The sequence below is a fragment of the Solanum verrucosum genome, unplaced genomic scaffold (genome assembly GCF_900185275.1).
Source record: "Solanum verrucosum unplaced genomic scaffold, falcon-dt-bn FXZP01000248.1, whole genome shotgun sequence".
NCBI classification, from domain to species: domain Eukaryota; kingdom Viridiplantae; phylum Streptophyta; class Magnoliopsida; order Solanales; family Solanaceae; genus Solanum; species Solanum verrucosum.
The window spans coordinates 126,056-140,255 of NW_026020475.1; the positions used below are offsets into that span (position 1 = coordinate 126,056).

A 14,200-nucleotide genomic window follows, 5' to 3' on the forward strand; every position below is an offset into this window, starting at 1 on the left:
TACATTACAACCTTTAAAGTTCTATTTGATTTATTCAAGCATGTTTAATTTGTGGAGATGTACATAATGGACAACCATATAGTTCTTTGTGCATACACGTGAATTTTATTTGTGAGTTTGAGAGTTGCTCTTCGATACTAAGTCCGTAATTTATATTCAATCTTTTGAATTAAGTGTGTGCACTATTTCTTCTTGTGAAGGTGCTTGTTTTATGATAAATATGTGCGTGATTTTATTAGCTTTCCTTGATGAGACTATGTGAGCAAACTAAAATTTGAAGAGTTCAGAGTCCTTTTGTGAGGTTAGGAGGTTAGAAGTTTGTTGTTTATTATTATATCTTGCATAATTAAGGAGATTCCGGAATTCTCCACAGTTCATTTTTATATCTATGTTTGATAATCAGTTTAAAAATTCCGCCGCATAAATTAACATGAAGAAAGTACTAAAAAGATTTAATTATTGAGGCAATAATAAGTCAAGATACAACACACAAATTGGTTGGAATCAAAGCCTTCATATTCATGAATGAATAACAAGTTCGATTCAAACCTAGGTTACAAATTACATAGGAATTGTAAATTAATTAAAAACTCTTATTTTGGTGGAAATTCAAAGTAGTATGAGTAGAGACTCTCTCATCTTATTTGGGTGGAAATTAAAAACTCTTATTAAGCATTGATTTTGAAAGCTTCCAATGCTGCGTGGTATACTGCTCTGTTGTTGAAGTAATGTGGCAAAAACTCAGTGCCCCATTTGAAGGGTTTGAATAATGGCGGATTGTCTGGACCAACAAATGATTTTGCTGGCTCAACCACATTTGCCGGACAAAAATAAGTACCGATGGCGGTACGTGCTTGAGTTGTATTTGTCACCACTCGATGTGCAACAATTTTCAACTTTCCATTGGTCACTACCTGTATTATGAGCAAGTTGAAGGGCATGTTACGTTTATGTATCATGTCATAAATGAATGTTAAAAGAAGTGTTACCGTTATTAGGAGACCAAAATTGACAACAAATGCATGAGGTAGAGGTTCCACACCAATCCATTCATCATTCTTGAGTATTTGAAGGCCATATACTTGTTGCTGGCAAATGGTTATGAGATTAGGATCACAATGTCCACCAGTTCCCAAAGTTGAACTTGGATCTGGGCATATTGGATAGTGATTGTCAAACATTCTCTGCCCATGACCTTTGCCAAAGTACCCTGCCTCCAAGCCTAGTCCTTTGCTTACCAAATCGAAGATTATCATGCTCAACTTTCTAATTTCAGATGAATATGCACCAATAACCTCCCTGAAAGTTCATTCTCATATTTAACTTTCACACGAAAATTCATCTACAAATCGGCTATCATTTCATCTACTAATTTAAGATTGAGAAATAGTTAGGTACCTAAATGTTGGAGGGTTACTAGGCCAAGTTTGTTTATCTTGTCCATCAATATTGCAGTTGTGTTCCAAGACTTCCTTCCAGTATTTATGCTCCTTTGAAGCATGATGCTTGGGATTGTTGGTATAGAGTGTTTCTGCTTTTTCTGCATAATTTTCTTTCTGTTTCACTGGCAAATTGAAAAATTCTTCGTAGACTTCCATTGCCTTATCCATTAAATCCTCTGGTACCCCGTGATTAATTACCTGTTTCATTATTCTATCGTCTCAGTTTGAGTTCATCTTGTTTGACTTGGCACGAAGTTTAAGAAAATAAAAAAGAATTTTCAATCTTGTGATCCTAGATTAACGTTATATCTATGGTACCAAAATATCATTTAATCTCATTGCTTAAACATGTCATGTGGAAACTGTAATTAAAGTATTGTCAAAAGAGGAAATGAGTCATTTTTCTTAAAACAAACTAAAAAAAGAAAGTATGTCATTTTTTTTAAAATAGAGGGAATAGTATTTGCATGAAATAATTATGAACCTGAAAAAAGCCATATTGTTCCAAAGCTTTCACAAGTAGTTGAGTGACAACAGCTCATTCTTCGCCCAAATCAATTACTGGAATTTCCTTGACAATTGGAACTGGAGCTAGTGGCCTTTCATGCATTGGTAATACATAAGTTGGAGGAAGTGCTTCTACTTTACTAGAGATCATGAGGTTTGTCATATTCTTAATTATTCCTCTTTGAATGAATCCCTTTTTGTCTGTGTTCTTATTTATAGGGAAGAGAATTGCACATCACATCCTCTAAGTATTTGATAAGTTACTTTAACCTGCCCAATGTTTCATAAATGATTGGCAATCCAATTATTGGAAAATCAAAAACTAGTCTATGGACCAGGTGATATATTGTTGGTTTCTATCCCAACCTAACTGTGTTGAGATTTTTCCATATAAATGAAGAAAATTTGTTGAATTTTACAGATAGCAATAGAGCAGGGCAAGTACAAGACGGCGGCGAAAGATTAATGTATTTAAATAATATTGATGCGACAGGATAGGTGGTGAGTATTGAAGAAAGACCATAACTATTTTATGGACAATTTAGAAGCCACAGTTCCACTTTCATGATGAATGATTATTCTTACATGATTCAAATGGTAAAAAAATTGTTGTTAGAACTTTGAAGTAATTGATTTTAGTACTTTTCACATGGTTATGTTTTCCTATTTTCTCAAATATGGGAAAGATATAAAGTTCAACTAAAAAATGTAAACAGTTATAAGGAATTAAACACAATAATGCAAAAAACGAGTATGAAAGAAAAAAAAAAGGAAGCATAAACGAGGCAGGATGGGGCTAGGCAGGGTAAAATTTAATCTCCCCCCCCCCCCTGCCCCTTCCGTGCTCTATACATCCCTGGTGTTAGGGTACTAGACTTTTAAACTCGGTAGATGGAACAGTAGGGGTAAAAGGTTGGCATGTATGACTTTGTCATGGGCCTAGGTGCAGGATGAATCAAACATGTGGACAGTGTGGAGGCATTACCAAGTTGGAAATAAGCAAGGTCGACAGACTGTTCGTCATCGCATGGGATGGGTCCTAGACGAGTTTGGTAGTGGCAAGTGCCAAGGTCGAATCAAATCTGGGCAAGTCAGGATGAGTTAATAGCAAGGACAAGTAAATGCAAAGCCAAAATAAGAAGAAAGACAAGGAATATTACAAGTTAAACAAGAGTTAGCAAGGCCCAGAAAGACACAGGAAAGGTATTACCAGTGGCACGGCAGTGTGATGTGCAGCTAAGTTCAAGTCGACAGTGGCCTTGTCTCCAACCCTAGGCGCAAACAATAAGCACACACTACACCAAAAGAGGCCTTTAGCGGCAATACTTATTGCCGCAAAAATATTTAGCGACATTTAATCAAATGTCATTGCATCCAATGTCGCTTCAGCCTTTAGTGGCATTTATATGGAGTGCCGGTAAAGACCAATATTATTGCCACTAAAATTAATTACTTTTTGCGGCATTTATTCAGAAGCAATTACTATTGCCATTAGAACTACCTTAGAAAATGTAATCTCAAGCATATTTTGTGGCTTTTGTAATTGCCGGTAAATAAACAACAATTACCAGTAAAGGAAACTTGTTTTAGTGGCATTTGTCATGGCAAATGAAATTAGCCATAAAATTCGCCTTGATCCACATATTTAGTCAAACACTTTTAAAACAACAAAAATGAAATTTACAAGAGAAATAAGTTCAAAGATAATAATAAACAAACTTACCAAACTCAAACAATGTCATTCACTTAACAATATTCAAACTCAACACATCCACTTCTCTGTCTTCCCATGGTAAAAAAAAAATGAATTATAAAAAATAAAAGAATGCATTCAACAATGTAAAAACAAAAAAATTGATCAACAAATATTTACACTAGATAAATTGTGGCATTTTTCGGGATCACGAGCATCTGCAGTATGTGCCAATTATTCTGTTTCTGCTAACACTTCATCATCAACTGGAATAGATCTGTCTTGATCCAACATCAGGCTCTTGTTTCAAATTATAAATTTCCTAATTCATTTCAGTTAAAAGCTTTGACACCTTGGCTGGTTATGGATTCAAATCCTCGAATTTCTGTCCACTTAGAGTTCTTCTCATGCTCTCGAAAACTTTTTAGCATATCAAACAATTGCCTCGGTCAATGAATGTTCACTACTAACCTAAAAAAAAAAGTAAAGTTATCATTCTCACATATTAGTATGGACAAATCAATTTGTTCCTCTTGATAAAATACTCTAGTTGATTAAAAAATTGGTATAAACGGATCTAGAGGTATATTGTGCCACTACATTTAACTGGATAATATGTGACATATGCAAGATCACAGAGTTAAGCTTCACAGATTAGATGTCTATAAAACTAGCTGTGCAAGAGTAGTATAAGAAACAAAGTGATAGGATAGGCCAACACTAGAAAAACATAATCGAGAAGAGGGACCGGTTAATGCCATATTATCTCAAAATGAAACTTCAAATCACACTCAAATTTATCTCAGCTGTAGCAACCAATTCATAGAATTCATGAAATACCATACCTACAAACAACCTTGTATCTACAATAACTGATCATATGATATGCCAAGCAAGTAGTAAATAAACAAACAGAAAGCTTGTTAGCAGATATCTAAACAATGTTTAGTATCTTCAGAGTCTCACTTTTGCTCAACATTTAAAAGATAATTTGTAAAAGTGCCAACAGATATGGGAACATTAATTGTGCTAGTTTTTTTAAATAATTATGGTGTTCGGGCTAGTTTGCACACACCTAGGCTAATAAAATGAGGTACCTGCTACCTCCCACCAACACATGTAATGTGTATTCCGTCCATCCATCAAGGCTTGGACAGATGGGAAGAACATGCGACTTCAGTCACCACTAGGACATTCCCTTGCTAAAGCACTGTTTCTTCCAACAATGTTAAATGATAGAAAATAGATGGTACCAAAAACACTAATATGGTATAGAGACTCAGAACTTTAGATTAAGGAAAACTTTCTATAGATATTCGAAACCATGGGCAAACAACACCTCTCGTGCACATAAACTTGTCACTTAATACTCACACCTTTTCCTCCCGTGTACAAGGTAAATCAGAGAAAGAATGAGGATAAAAGGTTACCAGGGCATCAAGAATTGTAAATCTCGTCGTCTCTATTTCAAAAGGTGCTCTTCCAACTTCAACTGTTATTCCCTGAAAAGGAAGTGGCAACCAAGAAACACACAATCACTCGTAAGCTCCTCCACAATCCCAGCCCAAAAAAAAGAGGTAATATACCAATTTAAGTAATAAATAAAGCAATACCTTCACCCTCTCTTCTTCATTTGTATCCATAATATAGGCCATATGCCTAAAAATCATTGAAAATTGAAGTTAAGAACTAAAAGGAAAAATAATAATTAATTAAAGACGGGGTGAGGAGGATCATTCCACAGAGATTATCTGGTCAAGTCTCATTTAACTTGACAACTCAATGAGAACCATAATCCTAAGGAAAATTAAGGATTCTAACTCTATACACAAAACTAGCATTCAAGAGAATGAAATCATGTGGGGTTGGGGAAAACTAGGAACTTAGTAACTGGACAATATAACCTCTTTGCTGCACATACAATGTCAAGATGTTGCTCTCCACTGATATCCATGTCATCAACACTGAGAATTGAACATGGAATTGCTGGAAAGGTGATATCAAACTGCAATGTTAGATCAGATCAATGTTAGAATCAGTCTTTTGCAATAACCGCCTCAGAAATCCAGATCAGCTTCTTCCAATCCTCAGAAATCACCCAAGTTTTCCAGGCCATGCAATACAATACTATAGTGGAAGAGACTGAAGTTCTAAAAGGGAGTAAAAATAAATGATTTTGAGCATTCAGATATTCAAAACCTCAAAAACTCGGATAATTACATCACTCAGCCTCAAGGTGGGAGTAACATTACATTAATGCGCAGTGTTTCTCCTCTTGAAGTATCCACAAAAAGCTTTGTCTCAGTGGCAGCATGAAGATATAATCCTACAGCACAGCCATGAGAAAAATAAAGACGAAGAACTTGGAGCATGATAACAATACATCATAACATCATGTTGGGCTAAAAAAGAAACCCCATCCTTCCCACAAAAGAAATAGAAAATATCTATTATCTAGTGCCATACCACCCATATATTCAGTATATATCACTAAAGGTAAAACAAAAATAGGGAGGTTGAACACAATGCACTTCAGCAGCCAAACTATTTGTAGTCTCTTATGCAATCAGATAAAACTTGATTTCCATTTAACTTAAAAGAAATGACCAATTGCCGCAGTCTGCTAATCCCAAAGCATAGAAACACAAAAATACATTCATAAAGAACATTCAATTTCACAGATAAAGATATACAAAGACTTCTGAAAATTAGATTTTCCGCTCTCTCTCCAACAGCTTTTTCTCCATACCCCAACGGCTTTCTCTCCGGCGACGCCGGCGAAACTGACAGACACCAGCGCTGCTCCGACCAGGCGGCAGCTCCGACGGGATTGCTCCGCTCCCCTCTTTCTCTTTCCCTCTTTTTCATTCTTTTTCTCCGTCTCCAGCAGCCGACGAGGACCACCAACAGTCACCGGACAGCTGTAGCAGCCGGCGACAACCCACGACAGCAACAGATCCGGTCGACAGCAACCAGCGAGAGCCAGCTCTGACTCCGGTGAGCTACCGGCCAAACAACAGTGCACCAGCAGTGCTACTGTTTGTCGCCGAAGACCAACCAGATCTGGCCGAAAAATTCACCGACCAGGTTCTATCTATCCTGTCTCTCTTTCTTTCTTGATCTGAATCTATTTTCTGAGCCCTCTCTTGCAGATTTTGTGTAGTGTCTTCTATTTTGAAACCTTCTGATTATCTGTTTCTATTTCTGATTGGCTTTGTAGTTCAGATTAGGGCTCCATCTTCTATATTTCGGATCAGTGCTTTCTTGTTTTCTATTATAGTCTGGATCAGTGCTTCAACCGTTAGTCTAGTTGTTGCTATCTTGTCATTTAGATTATACACTTGTTGCAGTACTATTAAGTTTATTCCTGTGTAGATTTTACATTAGTTTCAGTTTCTTTCTAGTGGATTTGGTATCTGCTGGTGGTAGTGAGTCATGTCTTCGGTTGAGGCCGAGGTCGAGGGAAAATAGTGGTAAGAGGGTTACGGGTTCCCATAATTTGAGGGTAGGATCATGGAACATAGGTTCGTTGACGGGGAAGTCCATAGAGCTAGTGAAAATTCTCAAGAAGAGAAAGATAAATATAGCTTGTGTCCAAGAGACTAGATGGGTAGGTTCCAAGGCTCGGGTTGTCGACGGGTTTAAGTTGTGGTACTCAGGAGGCTCAAGGGATAGAAATGGAGTGGGTATTTTAGTAGACGGGGATTTGAGGGAGCAAGTGGTGGAGGTTAGGAGGATCAATGATAGGTTGATGATGATTAAGCTAGTCATTGGAGGATGTACTTTGAGTGTTATTAGTGCTTATGCACCTCAAGTGGGCTTGGACGAGGAGGCCAAAAAGCTCTTTTATGAGGATTTGGATGAGGTAGTTAGAGGTATACCAAACACTGAGAAAATTGTCATTGGTGGAGATTTTAATGGCCATATCGGGGCAACTTCTAGTGGCTTTGATGATGTTCATGAAGGCTTTGGTTTTGGGGAGAGAAATAGAGGTGGAACTTCACTTCTGGATTTCGCTAAAGCCTTTGAGTTGGTGATTGCTAACTCATGCTTCCCGAAAAAGGAGAACCACTTGGTTACCTTTCGTAGCTTGATAGCTAAGACTCAGATAGATTACTTACTCCTTAGGAAGGGTGATAGAGGTCGCTGTAAGGATTGCAAGGTTATCCCAAGTGAAAATCTTACTACCCAACACAAGCTTTTGGTGATGGACCTGGAAATTAAGAGGGATAGGAGGAAGAAGAGGGCTTTCGATCGACCGAGGATTAAATGGGGTGACTTGACCCCTGCCCTTTCTCGGGAGATGGGTGAGAAGTTGACTGGGATGGGGGCTTGGAGTGGTGGTGAGGATGCGGACACCATGTGGAATAAAGCAGCTAGTTGCATTAGGGAAGTTGCTTCTAAGGTGTTGGGGGTTTCAAGGGGTAATTTTGGAGGCCATAAAGGAGATTGGTGGTGGAATGGGGAAGTCCAAGGCAAAGTGGAAGCAAAGAAGGCGGCTTACACAAAGTTGGTGGAGTGCGTAGACGAGGAAGAGAAGCGGACGCTTAAGAAGGTTTATAAGACGACAAAGACAGAAGCTAAGTTAGCAGTTACGAAGGCTAAGACGGCAGCTTTCGAACGCTTATATGTCGAGCTGGGGAACAAAGGTGGGGATAAGAAATTGTATAGGCTTGCAAAAGCAAGAGAGAGGAAGGCTCGTGACTTGGACCAAGTGAAGTGTATCAAGGATGAGGAAGGCAAAGTATTGGTGGAAGAGACCTCCATCAAGCAAAGATGGCAAATATACTTTCACAAACTTTTAAATGAAGAAGGGGACGGAGACATTGTGTTGGGTGAGTTGGCGCACTCTGAAAGACTTCGGAACTTTGGGTATTGTAGGTGTTTTAGGATCGAGGAGGTTATAAATGCTATTAGTAGGATGAGCAGGGGAAGAGGACCGGACCCGATGAGATTCCGGTGGAATTTTGGAAGAGCACGGACAAGGCAGGTATAGAGTGGTTAACTGGGCTGTTTAATGTTATTTTTAAGACAGCAAAGATGCCTGATGAATGGAGATGGAGTACAATGGTTCCGTTGTATAAAAACAAGGGTGATATCCAAAACTGTAACAACTACAGGGGTATCAAACTGCTAAGCCATACTATGAAGATTTGGGAAAGAGTGGTGGAGATGAGGGTGAGAAGAGGGGTTTCCATCTCTGAGAATCAGTTTGGATTCATGCCAGGACGATCGACTACCGAAGCCATTCATCTTATGCGAAGACTGGTAGAAAAATATAGAGAAAGGAAGAGAGACCTACATATGGTATTCATTGACCTTGAAAAGGCCTATGACAAAGTACCGAGGAATGTCCTCTGGAGGTGCTTGGAGGCTAAAGGTGTCCCGATGATATATATTAGGGCGATAAAGGACATGTACGGTGGAGCCAAGACTCGGGTTAGGACGGTTGGAGGAGACTTGGAACATTTCCCAGTTGAGATAGGGCTGCATCAGGGATCAGTCCTTAGCCCTTTTCTATTTGTTGTGGTGATGGATGAGTTGACGCGGTCTATTCAGAAGAAGGTACCATGGTGTATGTTATTTGCGGATGATATAGTACTGATTGATGAGACGCGGGACAGAGTTAATGCTAGGCTGGAGGTGTGGAGACAAACGTTGGAGTCCAAAGGGTTCAGGTTGAGTAGGACCAAAACTGAATATTTGGGATGCAGATTCAGTGATGCGGTGGATGAGGCAGATGGGGAAGTGAGACTTGACACACAGATTATTCCTAAGAAAGGAAGTTTTAAGTATCTTGGGGCTGTAATCCAAGGAAGTGGTGACATAGACGGTGATGTCACACATCGCATTGGGGCGGCTTGGATGAAATGGAGGCTTGCCTCTGGAGTTTTGTGTGATAAGAAAGTTCCACCAAAACTTAAAGGTAAGTTCTACAGAGTGGTAGTTAGACCGGCCTTGTTGTATGGAGCGTAGTGTTGGCTAGCCAAGAACTCACATGTTCAAAAACTGCATGTTGCGGAGATGAGGATGTTGAGATGGATGTGTGGGCACACTAGGAGCGATAAGATTAGGAATGAGGTTATCCGAGAGAAGGTGGGAGTGGCCTCTGTGGTGGACAAGCTGAGGGATGCGAGACTGAGATGGTTTGGGCATGTGAAGAGATGGTGCACAGACGCCCCAGTAAGGAGGTGCGAGGGGCTGGTTGTAGAGGGTACGCGGAGGGGTAGAGGTAGGCCTAAGAAGTATTGGGAAGAGGTTATTAGACAGGACTTGGCTCAGCTTCGCATTACCGAGGACATGACTCTAGATAGGAAGGAGTGGAGGTCGCGTATTAAGGTTGAAGGTTAGTAGGGCTAGCGTGTTGTCTTTCCGTGCGAGGGTTTCGGTGGGTAGCGTTTGTAGTAGTCCTAGCCTTGCTCTTGTAGTTCTTGTCTGTGATCCTATAGCCAGTTGTCGTTTACTGCGTTTGACCTCTCACAGTATTTTCTTGATGTTATTGTCTCCTTTGTTGATTATGCACTTTTCTCTTATTGGATACTATGTCTTATATAATGTTTCCTCTTCTTTTACTTGGGTTGTCGTACTTGAGTTGAGGTCCTCCGGAAACAGCCTCTCTACCTCCACGAGGTAGTGATAAGGTCTGCGTACACTCTATCCTCCCCAGACCCTACTTAGTGGGATTTCACTGGGTATGTTGTTGTTGTTGTTGTTGTAAAGACTTCTGAAAATTGCCAGACTGAAAAATATAACAGAACTAAGTACTTAATAAATTTGCATAGGTTAAAGAGATATATGTTCTCGTATCCTCACTTTGTTTGGATCAAATCTCATCACTCAAATAAAACCAATTAGAATGTAGACAACGTTGTTGATACAAAAGGAACTACAGACTGCTACTTGCGCTAGTTTGAACCCGAACACCACAATTGTTTGTAGGTACATTAGGAACGTGAATATCAAATTTTGCATAAGTGCACAAAGTCTCAAGTTCAAGGCATAAAAATGTAAAAGTACACTCTATTGATTCACTAGCCTGATTTCGGATGCAGAGATCTCGCAAATATTTAGCCTAGTAACTAAAAATTTGAATTTTATATGAATGAATAAGGTTTCAATTAACTACTAAGTTTAGTTGTTTACCTTCAAATAGGAGATCAAAAATCGAACTCCACAATAACTAGTTTGATTGCTATCTGCAATTCTGCACCAATTTTATTGGACACAAGATCAGGTGTGATATAGAAACACATGCATCAGTTCAAATAAAACTCTAGAACATACACTCATATACATGACCCAACAACTGAATAAAATGGATATTAGTAGTCACCAACGCCATCGTCGTACCGTTAAAATTCGATCTGATCGAATATGAGGCAATGGCGATGATGAATTTGCCTATACGAACACGGACTGCTGACGGTGAGCTTGTGAAGAGGAGTCGGCGGCTTTGATTTCTCTTTATTCTCATCAATAGCACCGATGTGCTGAATTTCACTATCGTTGTGCTGAACTCCACCACCATTGTGCCGGATTCCACCGTCGATATGCCAGATTCCACCGTCGTTGTGCCGGATTACACTGTTAGTGTGCCTAACTCCACTGTAGTTGTGTGAATTTCTATCGCCATCGTGTTGATTTCCATCGTCGTTGTGCTGATTTCGTTGTAGGGTGAAGATGGAGGAAAATTCGAAGTAAAAAGGAATTGGGGGAAGTAAAAATAATTACAATTGATTTTCATTCTATTACTTTTAATTTTTAACTGTCACTAAAAAGTACTTCTTTTACTGGCTAAAATTTAAATGCCGGGAATAGTATAGATTATATAATGTATTAGTGGCAATTTACTTATTGCCACTAAAAGTATCTTTTGTTATAGTGGTACATTTCGCGCACATGAGGCTGCTTTCTTTATGAAATTGCTTGTGGGAAGATCCCTTTATTCTTGTGGCATCTTTGTATTTTCAAATTTTGAATTGCCTATGCAATTGTGGATGTCAATTGCACTTTAGCTTTGATTGGCCTTGATTGCAAAAAATATCGACAGGTTATTGGTTGTAAGACAAGGCTGTCACATATGTTATAAATGTACAACATTGTGTCACGTTCTTAGACTTCAACTAAGTACACCATCCAGTACTTGACAACTCACTCACGAATCTTTCACAATCTTACCAGCTTAAATAAGTCTTTTTTACACTAGATCGCAAAGGGAAGGAAGAAATAAGAGAATTGCTTAAGAAGGTTTTGTATTACTCAAACTCGGAAGATTTACTTGGTTATTTTACAAATTGGTGTCCCTCTATTTATACTACTTACTTGGGGGATAATATGTCAATAATAATTGTTACTTAAATCCCTACATATTTACAAAGTCATTTTTCTAGAATCTTCTACAGATTCCAAGGATCTTCCCTGCAAATATGTGAAATTCTAGGATCTACCATGGGAATCCCCCACATGTCTCTAGAACATTCTACTATGGACTAGCCTTCTTGCTATGTAAGTCTTCCACATGGATAACTTTATGCCCCATGGTGCCTAAGTAGAATGATGACATTGGGGGTCATGACACTTTCTGTCACCTGGTGTTGCAATCACTGTGGCGCATTGCTGCTGCATGAACTTCCAGATATTGTCTTTCATCTTGCGCGACTAATACTACGTTGACTTGATCATTGCCCTTGTGCATGCAACCTTCCCCGGGTGACCAGCCTACAATGTGCCATCACTTTCCTACATGATCTTATGCCTAATAGTTTCAAACTTGGGCATGTAGACCCTCCGACCAGTTGTGAACAATAGTTCGTCTTCTTCCAAGAAACGTCTCATTTTTCCTTGGGAAGCTAATTGTATAAGTCGGTTTGCTTCTCCAGTATGTTGCATAAGATCCTTGATACCATCACGGATGTCGTAAAAGGGTTGGGGTGATGGCGTCAATCTTATGATCCACCTCATGCCTAGGATGTAAGTGGTTTGGCAACTCCTCATGCATCACATCTTTGTTCTGTTCTAGAACCAGAATTCTCTATGCGTAGTGGCAAAGTCCCTTCAGAACCATTGTCTTTACTTACACTCATAATGGTCTCTATGAGCATTGACTCCCCCTTTTTAAGGCCAGTCACAAGCTACATGACCGATAATTGAGATTGTCCTTCTGTCTTAGGTACCTTAACTAGGGGCCCAAGGGGCGGAGCCACCTTGTCCCTAGGGCGTCCAATTGGACACCGTACGTCGAAAAATTATACGATATATACACGTAAAGTTTTGACTTATATTGCTATATATGGTATTTTGGACACACTAAAACATAAAGTAATATGCAGAGGAGATGGCTAGAGTTGTCACAAGTCCACTCGTTGCCGCAGTTCGATTCCCCGCATGAGCGTTTTCATTTTTCTATTATTATTTTGCCTTCTTGTAGTTTGTATGTAAATAAACATGTGTAAGTTTAACATATATGTTCAGTAGCTTGGTGGTAAATATTGTCACACTTGTTTTGAGTGACCCAAGTTTGAATCTTACCTCCAATAAAGATTTTTTTTCAATTAAAATAGAATTATTTCCTTAAATTTTAATACATTTTCTTTGTGGAATAAGATTTCCTTATATTTTAATACCTTTTTCTTAAAAATTTAATACATTTTCCTTTTGGAATAAGGTTTTAATTGAAAAAAAATCCTTAAATTTTAATACCTTTTCCTTGTGGAATAAGATTTCCTTATATTGTAATACCTTTTTCCTTTGTGGAATAAGATTTTCTTAAATTTTAATACATTTTCCTTTTGGAATAATGTTTTCTTTCTCTATAAATAAGAGACCCATTTCCCAAATTATATCATAATATTACTAAAAGTAGAATCTCTACATCATTGTAGATATTATTCAGGAACATTTACAAACCCCGAAATAAAATGGGAAGTAAATAGAAAAGAATTATATTCAATATATAAATGTTTATTAGCCTTTGAACCATACATCGTATATAACAAATTTATTGTAAGAACAGATAATACGCAGGTAAAATGGTAGATAACAAGAAAGGTACAAGATTCAGTAACGACCAAAGAGATACGGAGACTAGTATTAAATATATTAAATTTTATATTTACAATAGATGTAATATGTACTAACAAGAATGTTATTGCAGATTACATCTCAAGACAAAGCTACACAGACTGAAAACGAAAATACTATAGAAGAAATACTCAAAGCTATGAACCTACTTTGCGCAAAAGTAGAAAATATTGACAAAGAGCTACAACAAATAAAAAGTCAGCAGCATGACTAGAAAAATGCGGAGATAAGTCGATCAGAAGACTTAAAAATTCCAGAGCTACAAGGTGACGTTGGGAAACACCTAAAAACCCATAATGATTTGTTACATGCAGCTACAGGAAGCACATCTGCAACAAAGGAAGAACGTAAAACCAGATATGTTAATACTAATATGAATAAAATATTTGAAAAACCATTTATGCCAAAAAAACCAAAAAGATCCATTATTCATACCACCTCAGCTAAACACATATAAAGAAAGTCTAGGACAAAACAA

At 38.3% G+C, this 14,200-nt stretch overlaps 1 pseudogene; it reads right to left on the reverse strand.

The window, feature by feature from the left end:
* Window positions 1-645: 645 nt before the first annotated feature.
* Window positions 646-2,112, reverse strand: LOC125809103 (hyoscyamine 6-dioxygenase-like; annotated as a pseudogene).
* Between the last annotated feature and the right edge of the window lie 12,088 nt (window positions 2,113-14,200).